Consider the following 16,609-nt stretch of genomic DNA (forward strand, 5'->3'; position numbering starts at 1 on the left):
ATACTCCAGAAACACAGAGGGATGTTCCAGCTTTGATCTTGATAAAAAGGGCAGGACTAGATCAGCAACATACCCTTCTGAAAAGGTATTTTCCTTTTCCATCAGGAATCATATGTTGATCTATTTAGATATATAGAAATAAAGAATATCTATCCAAAGATTTCAGGTGCCCCTACAATAAACCTTAAAACTCAAAATATAAACTAATCTCTGCAAAAGGCCTTTATCTTCAAAAGCCTATCACAGATAAAAGTAACTTACAATATGTCCAAGAAAGGATAAGAAAGTGTTTTAGAATGTAATAAAAAATGCCCAGTTGATCTTTCTTTTTCAATAAACTACAGAATCGCAGTTCATAGATGGAATGGATTAGACCAAGTGTGAAATATGATGTGAAAAAAAGAGGGAAAGACTACCATGGGAATGTTTTTACATGTAAGAAGCATCAAGAAAAAAATATTAAATAGGTAGATGGATTAAATACAGTTTTTCCTAGACAGACTCTGATAGCAGAAAATAGTTCCAAATGCAGTTTGTTATGCAATCTGACAGGAAGCAGGAATCCAACACAATCCACAGATTGCATAAGCAAGTAATATGGGAAAGGTATCGCCTTCGCTCTGTTACTCAGTTACTTGCCTCGACCTACCAGCACTACCTAGATCCTACCTAGATATTAAGCTCAAATCATCTTTCCTCCACTGCTCAATCTCCCTTAGTAGTTGAGCAATACATACAAAACGACTGGCTTAACTAGTGCTCCAGACACTGAAGTTTATAGACCTGCACAAATCCTCTTAATTATCCTCCCACACAAATTGAACAGAAAAGGCAAAAGGTGGTTTCATGCAGTTCTCAACCACTGTGCTTTGTCCTTGCTAAAGGAAGGACTGCATCTCTAGAGAAGTGCAACCATCACCACAGTTTACAGACAAATCAAGGTAGTGTGAACACAGTACAAAATGAAGTATAAAAACTAAGTATAAACAAGCATATATGCATGCATCCAGGCTCACACTTAAACCAAAAAAAAAAAAAAATTCATTCACAAAACTGTAAACTAGGATACAGACAGATTGCTGTATTATGTAACATCATGTACAAGGGACCAGCCAGTTCTGACAAGAAGTGAGGTTTGGACAAGTCATGCACGTTCTTCATATGTACTTTTCATTCATTTCCAGGGCCTGGAGCACACAGATATTTCACATGGGGCTGGGTGGGGGGGAAGACTATTACAGATTTTCTAGTTACCTGCTAAGATTTTTTTCCTCTGAATCATTGTTTCTATTCAGTATTGACAGGTCATTCCTACTAACAGCAAGGGCTGGGAGGGATCTTGCAAGATTAGCCAGTTCTAGTCCAAAGCGCTCAAGGCAGCCACATCTGTTCTTCTCCAAAGTCAAATAATCTATTTCCAGTCTATCAACTTTAACACAGCATTACCACAAACTGCTGGACAGACCCACTGACTGGCTGCTGCCTATAGGGACAGGGACAGGTCATGCTCCTACACTCTTTGCTCCTGCCTGCAGAGTCTCATTTCTTCCTTTGCACCACCTTCTGAACACTTATCTGAGCTGATCCAACCCACAAACCAAGAAAAGAAACTAGCCACCTTTTTAGTGAGTTTGTGAAATAAATCAGTTAACCAGTTTCAGCAAGAGTCAGATATGGAGGACAGCAGGCTTCAGGAAATGGAAACAATCCCTTTCAGCAAGAGCAAGCAGTTACAACAGCTAACACAGTTTCAAGAAACCTAACTGGAAACTGGAAAGCTACCACCATATTCTTCGTCCTGTCCTGGCCATGAGGTCCTCGGAACATCATTTTAAATCCCACAGGTTTTTTTTATTTTTTTCTTAAATGATTCATTAAATTCTTAGGCTAACAAAGTACTTCAAGAGTTATGACTGTATAAATAAATCATAATAATTGAGAGTACTTTAGATGTCTTCAGCTTGACAACCATTACCGAAGTTGGGTGAACAGTAAAAGCATCTCATCTGCAACAAATCTGCTTGAGCTGTTAGTCTAATTTGTTCAATTGTGAAAGTTGAAGAAACTTTCACAACCTTCTTATCCTTACCATAATTAACAATACTGATCATAACAGTCTTTTCTACAGTTGCATCAAAAAAGAATAACGTCATAACATGCTTGGTTTTCAAGTTCACACCTGAATTCACGTTTCAGTGAAGTTCACTTCACTCTTTAATCAACTTCTCAAAAAGAAGAGAGTTGTTATTCTTCTAAGATTTATCTTTTATGATACATTTATTTATTTAAATGAGTATTATGGTACTTGCATAGACCTTCATAAACGTAAGAATCTGCAGTATTAAGTTTTTAATACTCATCACCATTTGAGAAAATGTAGCACTGGATCTAGGATATCCCAGAACACACAATAGCTTCCAGCCACAACAGCTTAGTTACTTATAACTCTCAGAGAAACTTCATGGAATAGGGCCTGTGCCCAACTTATACAGAAGTACTGTTTATCTCTGAGAAATACATGTAATATCTGCAATACAGATGAAAGGGCCCAAAAATACTGCCAAAGAGTAAGGGCTTTGTACATAAGACAGAGGATACGTAATGAAGCTGTCAAAGTATTTCTCTTTTTAGAGGTGAGAGGCAAAGAGGAGAAGGGAGAGAAATGGGTGTAAGGAGAAAAGTGAAACGGGTGTTTCTGATTGACTCAATTTTGTCAGTGATCTGACATAAAAGCAAAAGACCTGACCTCTCTTTTGCAAAGTTTGCTTTTTCCAGCTGACAAGGATTCATCAACAGAAGGGCAGTTTTGAGTTGATGTTTTAAGTAGTGTGGGTCTTCATGTAGTTTCTTTACATCTAGTTTTTGTCCCAGTGGAGGCAACATCACAGAGGAAGATAAGTACTTACTTACCAGCAACAATTATTGTTCCAATTAATACTTTCGGAGACTCTTCTTCCTCACTTTCATTTTGAAGCCTAGGTAATTCTCTGAAAGTAGAAGAGGAAAAGAAGATCATTAGTTTTTATCCTTTTTTACCTTTATCCATGTTTTCATCCTTTGACTATTATATGCAGCATTCAAGAGATGCATGCAAACACTCTTATTAAAAATATTGCTTAGAATTTTAAATGATTTGTCATTAGATGACTTGTAGCAAAACTCTTATGAAAACAGAAATTTATACGTAAGAATAACTTCTATTTATACTGAGGTCCAAAAAAACAGAAACTGTCTGCTTCATTGCCAAAAAAAACCAACAAAGGTTAAGTATAGACCCTCAAGGCATCTGTGAAAACAAATTAAGAAAGCGAGGGGGGAAAAAAGCAGTGGATTCATTCTTGGGAAATATATAGCCAGGCTTTAGGAAAAAAAACACGGAGAAAAATCATAGCATCAAGATCCTAAAACCAGATGCCAAAAATCAAAATAGTAAACTCAAACTGAAATAGTTGCCACATGGAAAAGAATAGGCTCTACCTTTAAAACAGATGTAAGCAAATTAAATTGGTTTGTACCACTTGTTTATTTATGTTTGTACATAACATACATAGTAGACCATATATAACATAGTAGATTGTTTTAAACAACATCTTACTTTTGGGTTATCAAGGCATGGAGTTACATCATTTTATAACAGTGGTCTCACTAATTCAGAATGGCTGTATACTACTGAACTAAGTGTTGATTCTTGGACATTTAACAGAAAAGCAATCAAAAGCTGCACATATCAGACTCTGAAACAGCAATAAATTGGATGTTGAAAAAGCTAATTTGTGAACCTGACTTCAAGGAAAGGGATAAAAGTGGGGAAGAAAAATAAATAGGAAACCAATTAAAGCAACAGTAGTACCAAGAATAGGAGTGAAGAGAAAATGATAAATGCTTCAGATAATTGTTCTTTTACTGCAATAAGAATTCTGCCAAATTAGTCTTATTTTTAACGAAAATCAAGTGATTTTGTATTTTGAAGAGAAGCTTCAGCAGCTGTACTGTTAAATTAACAAGGTGAAATGGCAAGTCCAAAAATCTCAAAAGCAGCAACAGTGATTTAAAAAAGACTGAATTCTGTAGTTTCTTTTTCATGTAATAAATTATTTAAAATAATCAACACCTAAAAGGTCAGAGCCCATGAACTTCGAAAAATGGAACGCCTAGGTGAAAGAGTGAGATAGCCTATTTTCATTTCCATTTGCGATTGATAGTTTGGGTATATTTCAGCTAAGGCAGCACTCAATAAAAAGGATACAGCTTTTCCTGTGATAAAGGATCTCAGAAATCCAACCAAAAAAATTCAGCACTGTTACCCCATGTATAAAAAGTAACATCAGGGGTTTAGCTTTCCAGAAAAACTAAACTAATTCTTTTATTGTACCTCTCATCAAGTCAGTTACAGTACCTGTTTCACAAAAATGGAGAGGTGAAACTATCAGCTGAAGGTGAGTCAGGAAGCTAAGCAAAACTGAATATGGAGCCCACCTGTTCCAAGAACTAGCCCTACAGTGAACCCATTAGAGCACAATCTAGAATGATGGGGTTTTTTAATTTTATATGAAGCATTATGCTCTATCTTCTTACAAGTCCGTATTTGCAATCCCAATAACAGGTAGAAGGTAGCATATTACGTGAGCCATATGTATGGAAAAATAGATTTAGACAGATTGGCTCATAGTAAACATGAAGTGGAAATGTTTACATTTCATGTAATGAAAAGAACTATTCCTAAATTTACAAGCTGATTTATCTGTAAGCAATGGAATTACAGGCAGTACCAAAAGGCCAGAGTCCTACCAGGCTGCGCAATTCACCATGCCCTACAAAAAGCTCCCCAAAAATTTTAAACTGTGGTATCCTAAAATATATAAAAACACACAGAATAAAAAGAAAGCATGAATATTTGGGTCTTTTTTTCCACACTAACATACCATCAGAGTGAAGTAGCTACTTAACAGTTGACAAAGTAGAGGGGAAAGAAACAAAGTTCCAATGTAGTTTATACCTCTGCTCCAGGAAAATTTGTCCACAACACGAATGATTAAAAAAAAAAAAAATTACAAAACAGTGAAATAGGATAAGTGGTTTAACATAAAACAGTCCAGCCTAGCCTGGTCAAATCACTTGTAGCTCCACTTAACAGATTCTACCTGTATGACAACGAAATTTTAATCTGAGTTCCAAGTATTGATTTGCAACCAACTATGCACTGGTTTTAGAGTATTTTCTTGTAGCCCATAGTCTGCTCAGAGTAACTCACAAAGTAGTAACAAATGGTGTACTGAAATCAAGATGCAGGAGACCAGCAATTTTTTTTTTCCATCCATAAATCCATTACTAAGAGGAAACAAATAAAGCCCTTTGTTTTAAGATCATCGCAACTAATGTAAAGTGACTGTCTATTCCAGGATCTTTTTATGGAACTGTGGAAAAAATAGTCAACCTACTCTGAGTCATTCCAAACTTTAAAACTACCAAAAAGCTTACAATTTTCCAGCCTAATATTGCTAATATACCCCTGAAAACAGAATTCTATTTATAATGTAAAAACTACAGCTATTTAAAAAAATCCTTGCATTTATTGTTCAATCACCTCAACAGTATTTACAAATATCACTAGATTAATTAGACAGTGGTGCCTTCCAGATAAGTCTGTCCCTCTTGCAGAGATTTTTTTGGAGATAAAGGTCATGAAATGACCTTGCAGATAGGAAATTTTAGTTATATGCCCGATTCTGACTTTGAATTGCTAGGTGAACATGGACTAGTCACTACCTTTTATTTTTAGAAAAATTAATCTATTTATTAAAAAAAGATATCCTTATAAAGGGTTCAATACCACCTGGAGTGTTTAATCCAGTCTCCTGCATTACAAGAACCCATTCAAAATAAAGTCCAAAACATTTCATCAACACTTTTCATGTAATTTAAGTCGAGTTTTAAAAAGACGCAAAACTTGAATGCACAACAGCAAGAGAAGAGAATTCAAGGATGCCAGCCACACTGAAAGTGCCTGCAACTACAGAAGTGTTAGATGAAAATACTTACATCACTCAGGAATACAGAGGGGTGAGGCAAGGGGGAGAAAAAAGGAAGCACTTCCCCCCTCCCTTCCCCATTTGACTGTGGCAAACTGATTTAACTTTGAACACAGACACTAGACCCATATGCCAGGCCAGGATGACTTTCCCAATGCCACAGGAAGAATCAGACACCTCACTCAAAATCCCACCTTCAGTCAATGGCAAATTGCTTCTGCTTCAGAAGAAGAGAAATTATGCACCAAGAAGAGAAAAATAAAAAAATAAATATTCCCTTCTGATCTCTACAGGATACCAGTGGTAGCCCTAAAGAACAGAATTTGTAACATTGGAAACTTTATGACAAATAACAATCAAATATTTTCTTGGCTGCTTTATCCTCTTTCTCAGAGATTTCTGTTATTCCAATACCAAGAAATCTCATATGCTCATTTTTAATTTCTGACTCCAGGATCAACCTTATCACCTTACACAGCCTTTTTACGTAAGTATATAAAACATCATCTTGAACCACTGAGTTTCTTTCTCCCCATTACTGATTTTGTAAGACTAGATCTCACCCTCTGATTTTAAAACAAGATTTGTTATTACATTTATCCCTCAGATTTATTTTCAGTTTCATATACACCCTCACACCCAATAAAGACTGTTCTTATTTCTTTCTAGGCTTTACTTGCCAAGTTCTTTCATTCTCCTTTAAGAAGGCAAGTTCAACTTCAGCATAATCACACTAACAGTTCTTTCTTTTCCAAATGACTCGATCTTTTTGTAGTGTGACTGTGATCAGAGCTATATACCGTCCTAAATGCAAATCAACCAATGCTTTATTGGCTGGTCCTAACGAACTTTTTTAAAAGCAGGAAACCAACTGGTGTGTCTTAGAATCATGTTACCCTCACAAAGCCACGTCATCTGAGAAGGAAACAGATCAGGATCTGGGTCATACAACAATCTACCTCTGACAACCAGCCTAGTTATACTAGGAGTTCTTGTCAGCACTCAAGTATGTGAATTTGCAATGTATTTTTTTTTAAATTAAACTTAAATCATTTTCTATTACTCCAAACACATAAAACATCCTCTACTGCTAATTGTGATAATCCTGCCTTCTCTAGTATTAGCAATTTCAGAAGCACACAGACCAGGTTTTTAGTGAAGTCACTTGCTTATTTCAGTGTTGGCTCTACAGTTTCAAGGAGCTGGCAGAGAAGTGACTGAACCTATGTTAGGGAAAATATTATGAGAAAAGAATCAATTTAAACACCAAAACTGCTTAAAACAAACAACGAAATCAACTAAAATGTTACACTGACTGTTTTTTCATGTTTGGTAAAGAAAAACAAATGAAAAATTATTCGTTTTGTAAGCCAAGTGAAGCTCAGAACATGTGTTTTCCAGCTTTAAGACAAGAGAGAATGCGGCTTTCTAATGGAGAAACAGTTATTTAGCTGAAAAACTGAACTTCATTTCTCTTATACCCATCAATCCATCTGTCTGGTATCATTGTTAGTTGCTGATACTAAGCAAGTTTCCTTAAACAAATATGGAAAGAAAGAACATCCAGGGGAACAGAGGGAAAGGTAATCTTTTTAATACATATATTAAAAAGAAAAATATATATAAGATTATCTATATTATATATATTTTATATATATGTGCTGGTTTTGGCTGGGAGAGAGTTAATTTTCTTCATAGTAGCTGGTATGGGGCTATGTTCTGGATTTGTGCTGAAAACAGTGTTGATAATATGGGGATGTTTTCGTTACTGCTGAGCAGTGCTGACAGAGCACTGCTTCTCACACCACCCCACCAGCGAGTAGGCTGGGGGTGCACAAGAAGTTGGGAGGTGACACAGCTGGGACAGCTGACCCCAACTGACCAAAGGGATATTCTATACCATATGACATCATGCTCAGCATATAAAGCTGGGGGAAGAAGGAGGAAGTGGGGGAATGTTTGGAGTTACGGCATTTATCTTCCAAAGTAACCGTTACGCGTGATGGAGACCTTATAGCTCCCTACAACTACCTGAAAGGAGGCTGTAGCGAGGTGGGTGTCAGCCTCTTCTCCCAAGTAACAAGCAATAGGACAAGAGAAAATGGCCTCAAGTTGCGCCAGGGGAGGTTTAGATTGGATATTAGGAAAAATTTCTTCACCGAAAGGGTTGTCAAGCCTTGGAACAGGCTGCCCAGGGAAGTGGTTGAGTCACCATCCCTGGAGGTATTTGAAAGACATGTAGATGTGGCGCTTAAGGACATGGTTTAGTGGTGGACTTGGCAGTGCTAGGTTAACGGCTGGACTTGATGATCTTGAAGGTCTTTTCAAACCTAAATGATTCTATGGAGCCCTGCTTTCCTGGCAATGGCTAAACACCGGCCTGCCGATGGGAAATAGTAAATGAATTCTTTGTTTTGCTTTGTTTGCGCAAACGGCTTTTGCTTTACTTATTAAACTATCTTTATCTCAACCCATGAGTTCTCTCACTTTTACTCTTCTGATTCTCTCCCCCGTCCCACCAGGGGGGAGTGAGCGAGCGGCTGTGTGGTGTTTAGTTGCTGGCTGGGGTTAAACCACAACAATATATAATATATTTTTTAAAATTTTCTTTTTTTTTTTTGAGTTTAAGATTCCTTACTGCTACAAGTTAAAGAAAAGCTGGAATATACTCAATCCATAATATGCAAGGATCAAAGCCAAATCATCTAACTTCTACTGCACACAGAAGAAGGGCTCTCAGGTATCAGCTGTTTTGCAGTGAAGTGCACAGGATTCTTTCTGCAATTCAGTTTTGTAGAGAAGGTTCCCCTTCAAACACGCTTTGACTACCGCAGGTTTGAGAAGGACATACAATTGTTCAATGAAATTCTACTTTAATCAAACAAGATACAGATTTGGAAGCATTATTCCTCAAAATTCCTCAAAACAAGCCTAAAAGACAGAGATTTCCTCACACTTGTTTTTCCTTATCAGATAGGACTTTGCCACTTTGACCTTGTTCTAAGAGTACACCATTTTTAATGGCACAAATAATAATTAGGAGTAAAATTCAGTATCATTAAGTGCTTATCCTTACCAGAAGAAAACATAAAACAGTTGCTATACGGCATAAAGTCCCTTCATGGTATTGAAATTTTCACACATAATGGTTTCTCAAGGCATAAATCAAGAACAGTCTACAAAACTGATACAGTACACAGAACAGTACATAATCCGCTGATTTCTTTCATGGACATATTAAAGGGTCAAACTAAGAATTAAGTTATTAAATAACATCCCAAATATAAACACATTTTTAACCTATTCGCTTGCTAGGAGGTAGGTCACCCAGAATGTAATAAACCAATGTGACACTGTGCAGTTCTTAAGTTCTTTCCTGCTCCCCTCCTTCAAGACACATTGGCCCAACCACTTGACTCATTTTTCCCTTTTATTTAAAAAATACGTGACCCTAGGTGACACATGCAAATATTCCCAGAAGACAGGTCACTGTTGTTCAGTGCCCCCAGTTCTACATTTTTCACTTTACAAAGTTTCATGTATGCCACAGTGACATTGCTAATACATTACACACTTGCATGCATAGCGCAAATTTGGGGAAAATTTGGGAAAACATTGCAAGCACTGGACCTTTCTTAGCTCTCTCAAATCCAGGAAAACATATGTTATGTTTCTTTTCCCCAGAGTCCCACTTCTTCTCAGCCACGTGAACTGCCATCTGTGCTTCCCAGCCTGGCAAGCTAAAAATCTGCTGTCATTCACATCAGCAGTGATCAAATTAAAGGCAAAGACTGTCCTCTTTAATAAAACAACAAGACTTACAAATGGCAATCTAGATCACGGCTCCGAAGTGATGAGTGGTGAGCATGGTTAGTTAAAGGGTCATATGGAGGAAAAGGTGGCAAACAGTAGACTATCTTCAGAGCTTCCTTGATCTCTGTAAACTAACACAAAAACTATGGGCAATAAAACAAGAGTAGCTGGAAGTCTCAGAAAATAAACAAAAATATGACTCAACTGACACAACACATTTAGTGGGATGCTACATAAAGTTAGAGGGCATACTTGGCTCAGGAAGGACAGATACAGATGGTGGAGCAAGAAATCTTGTCCTGAATATCTAAGGTTTGTATACTTGTTCTCAAATCCAGAATGCAACAAAAGCCAAACACTCCACATAGCATTAAAATGAGAAAGTTACAGTGAGAAGGAAAGTGTAGATCTCCTATAAATTACCAAACAAGAAAATTTAAGTGGATGAGGCTTTGGAGGGACTGCTGAGAGAGACTGTTTGTTTCTTTTTGGTTCTTTCATTTTGTTTTGTTTTTCTAGACAGCTAGCAGAATCATTCAAAGCACAAGTTTTAATATTAACGATTCACAGGATAGGCCTTTCAGGAAGCAGACCATAGATATAACTGAGTTAACCTCTAGTTGGTAACTGGCTTGACTATTGGATTTACGAAAGTTAACCTAAAAGGTTACATCAATATACTAATGCCTGAAACTTTCCCAGACACTGAAATGCAAATCATCAGGTTAGAACAAGCCCTGAAATACTTTTGATGAAGGCCAACTGCACTCTTCCAACCGCTGGGAACAGTCTGAGGGTTATCACACGGACAGGAAAACTTCCAAATGGTACCGCGCATGCAGCTACCCGTTTTGAAGGCTGACAGATTAACAGAAAGGACAAATCTCAATCCATGCTAGCTTTCCTCAGTACCAGACAATGGTCCACTTTATTAGTGTTGATGCAGCCAAAAGGGTTTTGAAATCAAACCAGTTTAAGGAAAAACAAAAACTGAGTGCAGATAAAGTCTGGAAGAGTACACAAAACTAAGAAAAGGGGAAAGTAGTAACCATCTTTAGAAGTTTAACCAAAAGAATGAGGAAATTTAGAGGCAAGGAAATCACACAGAGAGAACACTCTCTCTAGACACAGGCTACTGAAAGGAAGGACTGAAAAAAGCTGTCAGGAAAGCCCAATTAAGAAAGTTGTTAAGTGAGAACACAGACAACATGAAGAAGAAATAAAGGCTGAATTGCTGGCAAAACCTATTCTCTTGAAATGAGGTCAAGAAACTCAATAAGAAACAAACCTGTGTTTGAATTTGAGGAAGAAAATCGTTTGTGCAGTACAGCCTCATGATTATTTGTTATCGGCTACAGTAATTAGTTCAAAAGAGAAAGCTTATCCTATCAAAAGACAAGGCTATGAATACCAATGTTTGACAGTCCCAGCAAAAAAAAGTAAGATCTAAATCAGCAAGCTTCACAGAACAAGACAGACAGTACCATGCATGTCACTGAAAAACAATTGTGATTTTGAAAACACAACAAAAAGGAACATGGCTGTAAGCCAAAAAAAAAAAAATCTATTTTATTTCTATTTCATACTTATTTAAAAAAACTAGAGGGCCTGGCTATAAATGATGAGGCATTATTTTAAACTGTGGGATTTAATTCAGCCTATCAAACTTCAGATATAAAGGAGATAAAGTTTTTAAAAAAATTTTAAAAATATACACCTTACTACCCACTACAAATATCATTACTCAGTCTTTTAGAGTCAGAGAAATTTTCATTGAAAGAGAAGTGAACACACAAGAGAAATACCAACACCAACAGAATTACTAAGAATCCTTTATGTATGTTTTTAAACAATTCATGTAGTAGCAGATTAAAAGAAAGAAACAGCATCTTCCTTAGATGCCTACCCTGTTCCTTCTTCTTTCTTTTTTTTCCTCCTTCTTAAAAGGTAAGTTCTTCAAACCTGCCCACAGTGAGCACAGAGTTTGATATTGCTATGGAAATTATACTAGGAATTCATACATAATTTCATCTTTCATTTTAAGCTTTTCAAACAAGAACCAAATAAAAATCACAGCATTTTATTCCAAAGTCTATCGTCAAACAGCTTGAGTGACTCTGCTTTTATTAACTGATTGGTCAAATAGCAGTAAGGTGACATTAATAAGACTGTGGTCAACTTCACTGCTGTGATTCAGAACCATACCAGCAGCTGTGCAGATTTCAAAGACGGTATCAATTTCATACTGCTGCCATTGCTGCTCCGTGGGAAGGCTATGAACAGATGCAAGCAGCATTCTGCATCCAGGAAGCCGAGAAAAAAGGAAGATACAACACTGCTTCCCTTGAGGCGAAACAGCGCTGCAGCTTCATGTTTATCAGACACAGGCTAATCAAAGGTAGATCTTCAAACAAAGGTCAAGAAGACTATCAAAGCTGAGATTCTAGCAATTAAGATCAAAGAAGTGGTCAGGGATTTTCAACAAGAAATATCGGAAAGACCTTTTTGAAATTTGTCTGTTAAGTGGCTGATGGTGTCTGATAATGAAGGAAGCTGAAAATTTGTATTCAATATAATTCCATTAGCATGAATATTACACAAAAAATATGCAATTTATATATTTCACAACACCAGAAAATGCCTTTGAAACTATTCCTCGATACTACACACCAAGCTCTATAGAGCCTAAAAGTTAGGAAAAAAACAGGTACTAATACTATGGTACATTTCATTTCAGAGAGGTTTCAGGTCTTTTAAGTTGCTTGTATTTGAATAACCTTTGACACATCTTTTCCTGGACCGTGCTTCACCACAATTAGACTAAAATATTGTGATATTAAGAAGAGACTATGGCTAAATGTATACACAAAGGTTCCTCCTGAAGGGGTTCTGTTATTTTCCTGTCTCCCACTTTTACAATCCATTAGGCAATCTTGCATTCCTCTTTTATTCCTCTGATGCTTAATTTATGAAGGAAATTTTTAGGAAATTATGCATGTCTTCCCTACTTAGGGATAAAAAGCAAATATCATTTTTAAAGTTACATGTTGAGTTTAATCAAGCTGAATTTCATCTTTTTATCTCTTTCAGTCTATAACGTATGAAAGAAAGCAAACAGACTCACTGCAATGAATTTACTGTGGGTTAAAGGCTCCACAACTGAGAGTTCTTCATTCATTCCCAAAACAAGTATATATTGGTGGTAATTCAGGTTTCCCTACACTATCCAATGACCGTGGTACAAGCTACCCTATGTGACCAGTATCAGGTATCATCTAGTATAATTATATAGTTTTGTATATATGTATGTCTATATATGGATCTGTATAATCTATACTGTATGTAGAAGCTAGTTTTCATACAGCAAAGAACTTCATAAATTACACCAAGCGCCACTTCTGTTTTCCTTCATAACAACAGCTTCACTTAGCCATAGATCACCCTTTCCCACAGCAGTCAAGAGGTGCTGACAGACACCATGCAAAGAAGACAAGGTGGTACTCAAACACCAAGGGATACGGAATCATGAAATTGGGTCTTCTGCTAAATCCTGATCCAAGTAAGAGGACAGTAGGAAAGGAAAAGGCAGTATATGGAAGAACGCCGGGAAGCATGAAAGAAAAAACATTGAGACAATGTTAAAAAACATTGAGATGTAATCTTAAGCCTGATGTAAAAGCACATTTTGTAGTAGCTTTCACTGTACGCATAGTTTTACAGAGATACAGTTTGACATCAGTGCTGTCCATCATTGAACTCATTAGAGAGCCTACTGAATAAAGAAGGACAAACTTGTCACTACACTTCATACATCTCCATCAGGAAATAGAAAGCCTAAAGCTGAAAAAGAGCAAGATAAAAGATAGCTGAGAGACAAAATGTTTTGTTGAGGCTCAAACTGCATCCTCAAGAACTGATGACTCTTCTTTCCAAATACCTTTTCTCCACACACTACACATGCTGACCGAGTAACTGTCACCAATTACACATATGTGATAAGTGCAGCTTAGGGAAGACAGGCCCCTGCAATAGTATAAATGACATTAGAAATCACAGTTCGAAAGACAATATTCCATTTTGGTTTACCAGATTCCAGCAGAAACTTTTCAGAGTGATAGATGTACTACTAATACACCACAAAAAGTATTTACACTGATTATTCTTAAATACTGTCACACTGTATTTTGGGGTATTTTTAATGGTAGTACATACTAACTGTGCACACCTGGGACTATCCACCCTCAAAATAACAGTAAGTCTTCACATAGCACATCCAAACACAGCTGAAGAATTCTCAGATGGGAATCCACAGTTCACAGCACTTTTTTCTCTATAATCACATTTGACCTAACATATAAATTAAAAAATGCCATAATCTAAGGACTCTGAGCTCTAGATACCCTTCAACATCAGCTGATGGCAGTTAATAAACACCACATTGATGCAACATTTTCAAGCAACAACCAAGAAAAGAACTGTCCAAAGGAGCATTCCATATGCTTCTATTCCAAAGCACTTATGATTTCAAAAAGCACAGTTAAAGCTATCACCTCTTTTGATATGTCTAAGCCAGACAAAGAAATAATCAATCTCCTTGTGGTTGCTTCTGCCAGGGAAGGTAAGATGTTTAAGCAACAACAATACTACATATTTGTAAGAGACTTTAGGAGAAAAGCCACTAACAAAGGTTATCAATCTAAAGATTCCCTGTTTGTTTAGGACTTTGAGGAGCACTTGAGTAACAGAAATGGCACAGAGAAACATTAAGTACACAAGCAGTTCTTTACTGTCCTAGAAGTCAGATCAATGGAAACCCCCTCAATAAATGAAAAACTGTATTGGCTAAATATGTTTGACTTGCAGGTGCCACTGAATTACACCCACTATTTACAAACTTCTCAGCAGGAAACAATAATCTGCATGAACTCCAAGGATGCACCTTTGCTGTCTAACACAGTGTGAGCATATTGCAACCTTTCACATCAGTGTCATGAGAAAGTATATTTAAATAAACATTTAAAGGCTGTGAAAAAGTGTTTCCGTGTTTACATTAGCTACATAAACATTGAGAAAGTCAGAGGAGGGCTGTTCAGAATCTGTATGCACTTTTGAGATAGCACTCTGAAATTAACAAGAAACAATTCTGCTTACTATTTTTCACATTTATTTTCAAAAATAACCATGTAATTGATACCTTCATTAACATTTCTGATGGGACACTAAACCGTATCTCCATCTCAGATTTTTAGAAACATAAAAGATTAGTCATATAAGTCTATAAAAACAAAAAGCCATCAACTAATCATTTATTTTCCTAAACAATCCATAGCAAAACACATTCAAAATATCATACGGATGCCTTAACCAACATGACATGCCTTGACAACATCTGAAAATCTTTACTACTTTGTTTCATAGCCAATTTTATGTTTGTCTTCTAAAATACATCATTCTTTCACAAATCTCTACTTTAAGGAGAGGGCTCTCTGCCGGAGAAAGCAGGATGTTATTTAACCAGGAGCAAACCTGGAATCTGCCAGGTCAAAGTACTACAGAAGGGATCCCCAAAGTTAACAAACCACTAAAATTTACGTTATATTAAAGGACCAATCAAAGATCAGTTTCGGGGGGGGAAAAGAAAAAAAAAATACATGTCACATCAACAAAAACTGCAGATAAAAAGTATTTATATTTAATCTTTTCCAAATGACAACTGATGTCAACTTGACATAAAAAGTTGGATAAAAGGGTATCTTAATGACAGGTGAAACTCAAAATATTTACTCGCCTAAATTACTGTCCAGAAGGAATGGAATCCTTAAGTACTGAGTGCAAGTTAATTTCAACAATTCAGCATAAACCCACAGGCACTTAACCTGAGAATTCAGTTAAAACTCCCTTAAAAAATAAACAACTCTCAAGTGAAAATATAGAAAACACTGCAATTACGTCTCCAGGTAAACTAATGAGACACCCTCATTTAAAAAATTAATTTCAATCATTCTACTTACCTGAACAAGATGACATCATCCCTGTAGAAATGCTGTACTGCTACCTACCAGTTCCCTACTTTTTGCAAAGCTATCACTACTCTTGAACAGTTCACTTGGCTTCTAACCTAGCATAAAAATTCCTTTACAGTTATTACAGTTGATGACAAAAGCATAGGAAAATCAAGTCCTATTACATGTTAATGTATTTATCAAACATTATTTCAACAAGAGCTAACCATAGTTGCAAAAATTGCCAACCAATAATCAGAATTCTGTTATACATTCAGACCTCCAGCAATTACATGCCTCAGGCATTTCAACTAATAGTTTTGTGCTCCCTCTGTCTTCATGACTCATTTAACCCTTTCTTAGGTCTACTGCTTTCCATCCTGCATCTGACATAAGGTGAAGAACATTATACATCCTCAGATTCTTTCTGTAAATTTAAAAAAAAAAAAAAAAGGCAGGGCTATGACAGAGACAGGACAATGGAAAGAAGTTGATAGGTATCAGAAGAGCATTCAATTAAATACAGAATCATTCCTAGTACTGACGCAATAAATAACAAAATGTTTGTAGAAAGCATAACCGAAACCCAGGAAGCCATTTTGCAATTAAGACCCATACACAGCTTAAACTCTAGTGACCTGCACGCTCATGAGATGAGTAGTCTCAATATTGGTTTTGGCACAACTCTATCTTTTTGGAATCCAGTCTCAACTACAGGGAAAAGTGTTCAATGCCAACAGAAGAGCATCCTCCCTTGAGAAAACA

The 16,609-nt window shown here is 36.5% G+C and overlaps 1 protein-coding gene across 4 annotated transcripts in view; it reads right to left on the reverse strand.

The window, feature by feature from the left end:
- The window catches only part of FUT8 (fucosyltransferase 8), a 147,399-nt gene that overhangs the window by 116,808 nt on the left and 13,982 nt on the right, over positions 1-16,609 (reverse strand). For 3 of the 4 annotated variants that reach the window (XM_076344443.1, XM_076344444.1, XM_076344442.1), the window contains exon 2: positions 2,911-2,987. The gene's annotated coding sequence lies outside the window, so the exon portion shown is untranslated. Of the gene's footprint in view, positions 1-2,910; positions 2,988-16,609 lie in introns of those variants that run through there. The other variant, XM_076344446.1, reaches the window with a different exon arrangement.

The sequence above is a fragment of the Aptenodytes patagonicus genome, chromosome 7, assembly GCF_965638725.1.
Source record: "Aptenodytes patagonicus chromosome 7, bAptPat1.pri.cur, whole genome shotgun sequence".
Classification (NCBI taxonomy): Eukaryota; Metazoa; Chordata; class Aves; order Sphenisciformes; family Spheniscidae; genus Aptenodytes; species Aptenodytes patagonicus.